The sequence below is a fragment of the Callorhinus ursinus genome, unplaced genomic scaffold (assembly GCF_003265705.2).
Source record: "Callorhinus ursinus isolate GAN/ISIS: 27379988/994484 unplaced genomic scaffold, GSC_fseal_2.0 scaffold28, whole genome shotgun sequence".
Classification (NCBI taxonomy): Eukaryota; Metazoa; Chordata; class Mammalia; order Carnivora; family Otariidae; genus Callorhinus; species Callorhinus ursinus.
This window is the reverse complement of record NW_027397090.1, coordinates 15222349-15234577: the sequence shown is the minus strand read 5'-3', so window position 1 is coordinate 15234577 and position 12229 is coordinate 15222349. Positions and strand designations below refer to the sequence as shown.

The window sequence follows — 12229 nt, the reverse complement described above, 5'->3', positions numbered from 1 at the left end:
GACTTGCATTTGGATAAAAAAACAACTATGCATTAAATGATGAAATAATAAAAATATCATTCTTAAGAGGAGCAAAAAAAAATGTGAGGCAAAAAAAGATACAGAAAGTCCTTGGAAAGGGAAACAGTCTCAAGCAGATGGTTGGGGATAGACTGGGAGTTACTTTCTTTCCAAGATAGGGAAGAGTACTTTTCTGAAGGCAAGGGAGGTAGCTATGGAGAGAGGCTGATTTATTCCAGGTCTAGTAATATAAACCAAAAGGCAAAGGCAGGAGTGTGAATCAGGTAGACAGACAAGCAAGCAATGTGTTTTTACTTTGAACCATCCAGATATTTTAGAATCGTTCATTTCAAAGTTTGGTTAGATATGGGGGGGGGTGTCCAAAACCTCCTCTGCACTTCAGCATATCCCTGATCTCTCATCCTTCCTTATAGTCTCAAAGATAAAGGGTTCCTGGCAAACAGATCCCTCCTTCCCTCCTTCTCTTGAGATAACCAGATACATTTAACTTTGGTGCATGAAAACCAAAAGTTTTCCCCTCTGTAAACCAGGAATTAATAACCTCCTTCAAGTAAGGATAATTATTTGGTGAAATATGCAAAATGTCTATTATAATTATGCTCTACAAAAAAATGTTTTACTTAAAACAGAGTATAGTAACCAATTCACTAAAAATATTTTTCTTTATAAAAGGAGTCATGTCATGATTCACTCTTAAAAACAGAAATTTCCCTGGCATAATCGTTCGTTTACAGGGCATTAATTCCTCAGTTCTTATTTAGATTATGGATTCTGCCTCTTTCTCTAAGAACGGTCCTCTTCACCCAGAGTAGCCAGCCTCTAGCCCCTGTGTTATTGTTCATGACCCTGCCCCCACAGCCCTTGATTGCATCGTGAGTTGTCACGTGACTCAAGCTAAGCCGATCGGGGTCTCCCTTTTGGAGAAATCCAAACTGGGATTCAAAGACAGTTGACCAGACTTTTCTTTTCACTTGATGCTTCCTATGCTCTGAAGTTAAATCTGCCCTTGTGGTGTTGCCATCTTTCTTTATATACATTGAGTTGCACAGATAGCTGATTTGCTCTTGGGGGCGGGGGGGGGGGAAGATTAACACAGACCTAAGAGAGGAGAGAAAAAGAGAGAGAGCACACCAAGAATGAGTCCTCATAGTGTTTCGGTTTCCTCTTCCTTATAAGGCCCAAAGAAACGTCCTGTATTTGGTATCTTGAAAATATTTCCTTATGACAAATTTCTCCTTTTTACTTAAGCTAGATCTACTAGTGTGGAGTAGTTGCAACGAAATAACCTGAAGTAAGACAGATATTATAGCACACTGATGAGAAGAAAAGAAAAAAAAAAAAACACCTCTCAAATTACAAGAGAAGATGTACATCTTTTAAAATCCGATTTACCAGGCGCCTGGGTGGCTCAGTCGTTGAGTGTATGACTTTGGCTCAGGTCACGGTCCCAGGGTCCTGGGATCAAGCCCTGCATCGGGCTCCCTGCTCCGCAGGAAGCCTGCCTCTCCCTCTCCCACTCCCCCTGCCTGTGTTCCCTCTCTCGCTGTGTCTCTCTCTGTCAAATAAATAAAATCTTTTTTAAAAATCCAATTTACCCACAAATTTGCAAGTCTATCTTCATGATAAAACCAAGCATAACTATATAAGTATTAGTCACAATCTGAGACATTACATGGAACCCATAGGTTAGCCAAAAATTAGCTATCTTTGAGTATGGTGGCTATGTCCTGCAGATAAATTTTCCTCACCCTCACCTCCTCCTCCAAATCATCACTCCCTTCAGGGCTATTGGATTTTCTTTTCTCACTCGCTTCACCCAACTTTCTCTGTAACTCAATTTTGTGAATCTTCTGGGCCATAGTCATAGTCATTGCTGTGGTCACTCCAGCGGTCGCTCCACTTTAGCTACACTATTGACCCAAGGGAAACCTAATTTGATATTAAAGCATCATACTGTTGTGTTTAAACACTGTGTATTTCAATTTTACCTGTGAAATATACAGCTGGACAAAAAATGCTGCCTAAAACAGTTCTCAACTTTAGCTTCTACTCCTGCTTGACTACATACCCCCAATGTCTATAATTTGTCCTTAAATATATTCGCTCAACAAACAGACCCCTCCCTACACCCTGTCTCTCCCTCCAGGCCTTCACTTTCTAAGGTTTGGAGGCTGCACCTCTTTATCTCTACCTGATGAGAGTTGGTCAAAGGAAAAGCCAGTGTTTTCCTCCCAGTATAGGCGGCTAGTGCCGAGGGAGCACCTTCTTTAGGGTGGTCTTACTTTATCCACATTTCTGTTCTCTCAGTTCGAGACCTGAGACCCATCAGTGGCTCATGCCTGAATTTGTTTACTTGAATTACTTTTTTCTTAAAAAAAGACACCTATGTTATTCTGGGCTATTGTTGAGATTATTGTAGCTGAATGACTATGAAGTACTTTATTTGTTTTTTAACAAGGAGTTTAAGTTTTATTTTCTCTGTGCATTTGCAAAAATACTTAGGACCAATATAGAAAAAAAAATAAAACCTGTGAAAAATATTACACTTAAAAAAAAAAAAAAAGCCTGAGAGGGATTAGTGCCTTAGCTGTAGGGAGCTACTGCAATTCTGATTGGTCCAAGGAATTGAAAAGATACTGGGAAGACAGAACAGGAGGCAAGAGAAGGAGAAATTAGTGAGGAAAAGGGCCTGGAAGTGGGCCACGAGGGGAACTAGAGGCTGGGGGGTGGGTCTGGGTGGAAGGAGGGGGGCCCCCGCTGGTAGCCATTGGGTGGGGGTTGTGGAAGCCCAGTGTATCCATGAGGGGGCATCAGTGGAGGAGGACCATGCATCCCATGTAGAGGCACAGACTTGGGTGACCCATGGGAGATCCAAACAGAGGCCATTGGAGGGCATGCCCATTAGAGGAGGTCCTAGATGAAGCATTCCAGGTGGTGGTTGGGGTGGTGGCTGCCCCCCAGAGCCTGGTGGCCTGGCATGGGGATGTCCCAAGACATGAGGGCCACGGTAGGCCAGCTGCATCTGAGCCATCCCTGGATGGGGCGTCCCACACAGTGGGAATAGATGGGGATGTGAGTGTCCGTGTCCAGGATGTCTAGCCCCTGGGCTTCCTGCTGATGGTGGGCCATCAGCTCCAGCCCCAGGAGGTGTAGGTAATGGGGGCATAGCTAGGAGTATTCCAGGTGGAAGGGCTCCAGGAGCAGCACTGGGGGTGGGAGGGACCAAGGAGGACCCATACCTGATGGAGGAAGCCCAGATCCCAATGATGATGCCAGAGAATTGGGGGCTGAGGGTGGAGGGGGTGAATCTACAAAAAGCTGATGAGGGCAGTCAGCCTGGGAGAGCAGGTTCTGGACTGCCAGAAGTTGTTCGGCTGCTGAGCCACCATGTTCACCCTCGGAGTCCTTCTTAAAGGCATGGACACAGCAAAAGGGCAGTTACAGAGATACTGCCCATTCATGGCCTCAACAGTTGCTTCTGAGCATCAAACGAAGCAAAATTTATAAAGGCATAATCTTTGGAGTTGCCTGTGTCAGGGTCCCGCATAATCTCAGGGGGTTGTGAGATCACCCCAAAGGCATTGGAAATATCACAAAGCAGCTTCTCATCAATCTCTGGGTCCAGATTGCCAATGACAATGTTGGCCCCCACATCCAGGTTCTTGTGAGCTGATGCTTGCCCACCTTCCCACAGAGTTTGACCAGGTTCATAATCTTCATGGCAGAGTCAGCATCTTCGTCACTCAAGAATTCCGCAAAGCCGTAGCCTGGGTGCTGTTGATTGCTGGCCCTGCCTGGAGGATTAGCTCCCACAGCACTGGTTGGCTAACTTTCCCATCCAGGCCCCCCGCCCCCCACGCAGACAGAGGCATCCTGGTTCTGCTTGGAGATCAGCCTGGCCGCCGGTGGCAAAGGGTCTCCTGCTATCTCCACTGTGAAGTACTTTAAAGCCCACCAAATCAGGGGCACCTGGGCGGCTCAGTCGGTTAAGCGTCTGCCTTCGGCTCAGGTCATGATCCCAGGGTCCTGGGATCGAGCCCCGCATCGGGCTCCCAGCTCCTTGGGAGCCCGCTTCTCCCTCTGCCTCTGCCTGCCTGTCTGCCTACTTGTGATCTCTCTCTCTCTCTCTGTCAAATAAATAAATAAAATAAAAAACAAAGCCCAATGAATCAAAGTTGTATGCAAAAGTCACCTACTTTAAATAACTGTTATTAATGACTGGTCAGACTTCAGTTAGGAATTATAAATTGCGAGTTACAAATTGTATGTGCCAAGAAAATATGTTGAAGTCCTAACCACCAGGACCTGTGAACGTGGGTTTCTATGGAAATAGAGTCTTTGCAGATGTAATCATGTTAAGATGAGGTCACTGGGGGCCCTAATCCAATAGGATTGGTGTTCTTTTTTTTTTTTTTAAGACTTTATTTATTTGAGAGAGAGAGAACACGCCACAAGAGGGAGGAGGGGCAGAGGGAGAGGAGAAGCAGCCTCCCCGCTAAGCAGGGAGCCCCACGATGGGCTTGATCCTAGGACCCTGAGATCACTACCTGAGCCAAAGTCAGATGCTTGACCAACTGAGCCCCCCAGGCGCCCCACGACTGGTATTCTTGTGAGAAGTGAGAAGACAGATGCAGAGCGAAAACAGCCCACATGAAAGAGAGTCAGAGACTGGAGTGATGCATCTGGACCAAGGAACCCCTCAGGCTACCAGAAACTGGAAGAGGCAAGGCAGGAATCTCCTCTGAAGGCTTCAGAGACAGCAGGCCACTGCCAGGTCCTTGAGTTCAGACTCCTAGCCTCCAGAACTGTGAAAGAATAAATATTTCTGTCGTTTTAAGCCACCCGGTTTGTGATACTTAGTTCCAGCCATATAGGAAATACACTACCCCTACATTCCTCAGACTGAAACTAAGAAAAGCCTGAAGAAAAACTTTCTCTTCTCTTATCCACACCTAACACTGTCTCCAAGTGAACATTGATACCACCATTCATTTGGAGAAAAAAAAAAATACTGTTGCTTTGCTTTCTCCTTTTGCATAATGGTGCTTTTGTTTACTTGTGTTTGTCTTTGTTTTTCCTTTCTTTTCTGTCACCGTCACCTTCGTCTGTCAGAGAGCAAGCATGAAATGGTGTAATAGTCCAAAGGCAAACCCTTGGTCAGACAGTCTAATGCTACGAAGATTTTAGTTTCGTGTGCTTTCCACTCAGATGCCAATTCAGCTCTTGAACTACTCACAGGACGTGTTCTGGGAATCGACAGCACTACAAGTAATAAAGTATTTAGCAAGAATCATGCATCTATTATCCTACAATCTATTATCCTTATTAAGGGACTGAGAACATTTGTTGAGCAAGCTACTTTTTTCTTTTTTGATCTCACAAGTAAATGTTCCAAATAATACAGACTGTAAAGTGTACAAAGTAGAAGTTCCTCGTGTCCCTCCTCCCTTGCCAGAGGTAACCCCTGATGACTATCTGGTGTGTCACTTTTCAGACTTTTTCCCAAGCATTTTCCTGCATATCTCCTATAGATGTAGTTTTGGGCTCTGTAAACAAAATGGATAATTCCACACCTTTATGTGACCATTTTTTCACTTAACACATACTAGAGGCCTTTCATTCAACTTGTATTGCTGTCCCTCGTGCTTTTTAACTCTTATACGGTGTTCAATAAAACAGATGACTCACAATTTATTAAATAATGCCCCCATTTATCAACATTTAGTTTTGTAATTTTCACAATTATAAGCAGTGCTAAATTTGCACACCATTATACATGTATTTCATGGGCACAAAGGTATTTCCTAGGATAGACACTGGGCTGCTTGCACCAAAGGAAATACATATTTAAAATTTGGTGGCTCTTGCCAAATTGACTTTCAAAAATCTCATAGTAGCATATCGATGCCCATTTCTCCATAATCTCACTAACTCTGAATATTATAAATCCTTAATTTTAGGTAATTTTAATTCCAAATCACATTAATTCCAATAGTTCAGCAAATATCTATTAAACACCTGTTATGTGATAGGTTCTTTACAAATGTCACACATTTGCTAATATGTTTAGCCATCCTTGCCTCCACTTGTCTTTAATACCCTTTAAAGTAGACATAATAATACTAGATTGTAAAATTCACCAACCATCTTGACCAAGCAAGTAATTATTCAATCACATTCAAATATACTTCTGAAATCAGCTGCCTTATTCCATTTTTCTTATGGGAGAAAATTATTTCTTTGGGCAAACACTGGTGACATACAAAGACCCGAGATTTTTACTGTCTGGGGTACGTTGATCAGTTATTCAGCCTTTCTGAACTTCTGTTCCCTAGTTTTCCCTGTTAGAATATTAGGAGTGCTTACCTTTTAGGACTGATTTTAAGTTACAATGAGATAACACATAAAAAAACACTCAGTAAATTCCTGATAATAATAATAATAATAGATGACATCAGAGTACATACAACACACCAGTCATTTATCAAGGACTTTTCATGTATTAAGTCATTTGAGCCTCACAACAACTCTATGAGATGGTTCATTTCATTACCTTTATTTCAAAAGGAAGAAACTGAGGCACAAAAAAATAACTTTCCTAGGGTCTTCCTAAAATCCTGCAAAGCCAGGACTGAACCCTAGAAGGCCTGGCTTCAGGGCCAACCACATTCTACTGTCTCCTGAATAAGCAATCAAGCAATAAATATTATTTCCTTTATTCTTGTCGTCTTACAGCAGAGTCTATTGAATGCACATCCCTACTTAAAGAATGTTAAATATGGTGATGGAAGCTAACTCATTAAATTCTAAAGGGATCAGGTAACATTGTTTACATACAATGTATAACAAAGGCTTCTACCCAGGGACAGATTCTTGTTTGTTGGAACAGCTCCAGATGCTCCTATGTTGTGGAGCAGTGGTTCTCAAACTGTCATGCCTGGATTAGCAGCGACGGTACCATGTGGGCACTTGTCAGAAATGTAAACACTTGAGCCCAGACTCAAACCTCCTGTATAAAATTCTGGAGGTTAGGCTGAGCCACTTGTGTTTTAACAAGACTTCTAGATGATTCTGATGCATGCAAAAGTTTAAGAACTGCTGTTGTAGGGAATCCATATAATGGGTGAAGTGAAAAGAAAAGAAATAGCCAAAGAGCTTAGATTGACTTTCAGAGTAAACAGATGGTGCAGAGAAGGGGGGCAGGGAATGATGAAAGATATGTGAGGCCCAAATATAGAACCTGACTTGAAGGATGAGCAAAAAGAAGAGATCTTTATTTCATGTTGCTGCAGTAAGTGTAGGGAAACAATAGATGAATAGCAAAAGATAATTTTAAAATATTTTGCTTTAGGTTATAAATAAGATGCACTTTTATGCCCTTAAGGAAACCACTCGATTTTCAAGATGGCGGCAGAGTAGGCCGACCCTAGGCTCCTCTTGTCCTGCAAACACAACTGGATAACTATCAAATCATCCTAAACACCCCAGAAATTGACCTGAAAACTGGCAGAACAAACTCCACAACTAAAGGGAGAAAAGAGGTCACATTGAAGAAGGTAAGAAGTGTGGAGATATGCTTTAGGGGAGAATCGGATCACAACGCAGAGGGGAGGGAGCCATGGTCACAAAGAAGAGCCTGACAGAGAGACAGAGAGAAAGAGAGAGAGAGGAGCATACACGGGAATGTACAAGGAGAACATTTCCCCAAAGCCATTGGCTTGGAAAATGAGAGAGGCTGAATTTCATGAGTTCTCGCAACCAGTAGGGATTAAAGCCTGAGGTTTTTGTTTTTGTTTTTGTTTTTAAAGATTTATTTACTTATTTATTTGACAGAGAGAGAGAGAGACAGCTAGAGAGAGTATAAGCAGGGGGAGTGGGAGAGGGAGAAGCAGGCTCCCGGCTGAGCAGGGAGCCCGATGCAGGGCTCGATCCCAGGACCCTGAGATCATGACCTGAGCCGCAGGCAGACACTCAATGACTGAGCCACCCAGGTGCCCCTAAAGCCTGAGTTTTAAAGGTCAGTGAGCTTGACTGGGATATAGCCCTGAGGGTACTGCCCTGCTCTTGGAGAGAAGGCAGGCAAATAACCCAGGGCAGACGGCATGGAAACAGCATCTGGAAGGTATCTGGGGCACACAGAAGGGAAATTACTTGCTCTCAGTCAACCTTGCCTCAGTCCCAGCATGGTGGACCCCTCCCTGAGAAGACCAACACAAACCCCTGCTCACATCATGTATCCCAACCAGAGAGCTCTGCAGGGCGTCAGTTCTGGTGGAGTTGGTGTCACATTTCATTTCACAAGCATATCAGAGCACACCTAGTTAAAACTCACCACATTTAGGGCGCCTGGGTGGCTCTGTCGTTAAGTGTCTGCCTTCTGCTCAGGTCATGATCCCAGGGTCCTGGGATTGAGTCCCACGTCGGGCTCTCTGCTCAGCAAGGAGCCCGCTTCTCCCTCTCCCTCTCCCTCTGCCTGCCGCTCCCCCTGCTTGTGCTTGCTCTCTCTCTCTCTGTGTCAAATAAATAAATAAAATCTTTAAAAAAATAATAAAATAAAATAAAACTCACCACATTTAGTCCAGGGACCAAACACTGCCCACAGCAGGCAAGGCTAGCTTCTGCAAATGATTAGCCTGAAGGATAGAGCAGCCAAAACACAGTAACAGAGCATACACAGCACACACCAGAGACACTCCCTGAAGCAACAGGCACTACATGACCTCTTCTTCGTAAAGTCAATACTTTCAGGAGCAGGAGGCATGAACAGCCTTTTCTAACACAGAGAAGAAGGCAGAGACTTAGATAAAATGCCAAGATGGAGGAATATATCCCAAATGAAAGAACAAGATAAGGCCAGAGATCTAAGCAAAACAGATAGAGGTAGCATGCCTGGAGGAGAATTTAAAGCAACAGTCACAAGGATAGTCACTGGGCTTGAGAAGAGAAAAGAAGACATGAGTGAGACCGTCACCACAGAGATATAAGATTTAAAAAAGAATCAATCAGAGATGAAGAATGCAATAAACAAGGTTGGAAACAGGCTTGATAACAATGAACAGCAGACTGGAAGAAGCAGAGGAACGAATCAGTGACTTAGAAGAAAAAATAACGGAAAATAATGAAGCTAAACAAAAGGGAGGAAGAATTATGCAACACGAGAACAGACTTAGAGAACTCAGTGATTCCATCGAACATAATAACATTCATATCGTAGGAGTCCCAAAAGAAGAGAGAGAAAAGAGGGTAGAAAATTTATTTCAACAAATAACAGCTGAAGACTTTCCTAATCTGTGGAAGGAAACAGATATCCAGATCCTGGAAGCACAGAGATCTCCCATCAAAATCAACAAAAGCAGGCCAACACCAAGATATACTGTAATTAAATTTCCAAAATACAGTGATAAAAAATCTTAAAAGTAGCAACACAAAAGAAGTCTTTAACTTACATGGGGGAGAACCCATAAGGCAAGCTAAAGATTTCTCAACAGAAACATGGCAAGCCAGAAGGGAGTGGTATGATACATTCAATGTGATGAAGAGGGAAAAGTTGCAGCCACAAATACTCTAACCAACAAAGCTATTGTTCAGAACAGAAGGAGAGATAAAGAGTTTCCCAGAGAAACAAAAGAAAGAAGTTCATGACCACCAAATCAGCCCTGCAAGAAATATTAAAGGGGACTCTCTCAGTGCAAAGGAGAGACCAAAAGTGACAAAGACAAGAAAGGATCAGGGAAAATCTCCAGAAACAATGACAAAATGAGTAATAAAATGGTAATAAATACATACGTATAAATAATTACTTGTAAATGGACTAAATGCTCTAATCAAAACATATAGCGTACCAGAATGGAAGAAAACAACCAAGACCCATTGATATGCTGCCTACAAGAGACTCATTTTAGTGGAGCCTGGGTGGCTCCATTGGTTAAGCATCCAACTGTTGATTTTGACTGGGGTCATGATCTCAGGGTTGTGAGATCGAGCCCGTGTTGAGCTCACACTGAGCATGGATTCTCTCTCTCCCTCTGCCCCTCCACCCCTGTTCACATGCTCTTTTGCTCTCTCTCGCTCTAAAAAAAGAGAGAGAGAGAGACTTTTTAGACCAAAAGACACCTGCAGATTGAAAGTGAGAGGGTGAAGAAACATTTATCATGCAAATGGATGTCAAAAGAAAGCCGGAGTAGCAATATTTATATCAGATAAAATGCGCTTTAAAACAAAGACTGTAAAAAGAGACAGGGAAGGGGATTATAATCATAAGGGGGACTATCCAACAAGAAGAATAGCAACTGTAAATATTTAGGCACTCAAAATGGGAGGAGCCAAAAATATAAAACAATTAATAGCTAACATAAAGAAACTAACTGATAATAACACAATAATCATGGCAGAATTTAAGACCCCACTCACATCAATAGATCATCTGAACAGAAAATAAACAAGGAAACAATGGCTTTGAACGACACACTGGGCCATAGGGACTTAATGGACATATTAAGAACATTCCATCATAAAACAGCAGAATGCACATTCTTTTCAAGTGCACATGGACCACTCTCCAGAACAGATCACATATTAAGTAACAAAACAAGCCTCAAAAAATACAAAAAGACTGAAGTCATACCATCCACCTTTTCCGACCACAGCACTATGAAACTAGATGTGAACCACAAGAAAAAATTTGGAAAGACCACAAATACATGGACAGATCAACCAAGAAACAATGAACAGATCAACCAAGAAATCAAAGAAGAAGTAAAAAAAGTACATGGAAACAAATAAAAATGAAAACATGATGGTCCAAAACCTTTGAGATGCAGCAAAAGCAACCCTAAGAGAGAATTATATAGCAATACAGGATGGACTACCTCAAGAAAGAAAAACCTCAAATAAACAACCTAATCTTACACCTAAAGGAGCTAGAAAAAGAACAAGAGAAGCCTAAAGCTAGCAGAAGGAAGGAAATAATAAGAACAGAAATAAGTGATACTAAAACTGAAAGAAAAATAGAACAGATTAATGAAACCAGGAGCAGGTTCTTTAATGGAATTAATAAAATTGATAACCCCCTAGCCAGACTTATCAAAAATAAAAGAGAAAGGACCCAAATAAATAAAATCACAAATGAGACAGGAGAAATAACAACCAATACCACAGAAATAAAATTAAAGAGTATATTCTGAAAAACTATATGCCAACAAATTGGACAACCTGGAAGAAATGGATAAATTCCTAGAAACATATAAACTACCAAATCTGAAACAGGAAGAAATAGAAAACTTGAACAGACCAATAACCAGCAAAGAAATTGAATCAGTAATCAAAAATGTCCCACCAAACAAACGTTCAGGGCCAGAGGGCTTAGCAAGTGAATTCTATCAAATATTTAAAGAAGAGTTAGTACCTATTCTTCTCAAACTATTCCAAAAAATAGAAATGGAAGGAAAACTTCCAAATTCATTCTATGAGGCCAGCATTACCCTGATACCCAAACCAGACAAAGACCCCACTAAAAAAGAGAACTACAGGTCAATAACCTTGATGAACATGGATGCAAAAATTCTCAATGAAATACCAGCAAACCAAATCCAACAATACATTAAAAGAATCATTCACCATGATCAAGTGGGATTTATTCTTGGGTTGCAAGGGTGGTTCAATATTTGCAAATCCATCAACATAATACACCACGTTAATAAAAGAAAGGATAGAACCATATGATGATCACTTCAATAGATTCAGAAAAGGTATTTGACAAAGTACAACATCCATTCATCATAAAAACCCTCCACAAAGTAGATTTAGAGGAAATATACCTCAATATAATAAAGGTTATCTACGAAAAACCCAGAGTTAATATCCTCAATGGGGGAAAAACTGAGAGCTTTTCCTCCACAGTCAGGAACAAGCCAGGGATGTCCACTCTCACCACTGTTATTTAAGATGGTACTGGAAGCCCTAGCCACAGCAGGTAGACAACAAAAAGAAATAAAAGGTGGGGGCACCAGGGTGGCTCAGTTGGTTATGTGACCAACTGTTGATTTCAGCTCAGGTCATGATCTCAGCTTGTGAGATCAAGCCCCATGTCAGGCTCCAAAATGGGCGTAGAGCCCACTTAAGATTCTCTCTCTCCCTCTCATTCTGCCCCTGCCACCCGCTAAAAAGAAAGAAAGAAAGAAAGAAAGAAAGAAAGAAAGAAAGAAAGAAA

The 12229-nt window shown here is 41.9% G+C and overlaps 1 pseudogene; it reads right to left on the bottom strand.

Annotated features, from left to right (window-relative positions):
* Positions 1 to 2693: 2693 nt before the first annotated feature.
* LOC112838589 (splicing factor 3B subunit 4 pseudogene) overlaps positions 2694 to 12229 on the bottom strand; it is a 17306-nt pseudogene continuing 7770 nt past the window's right edge.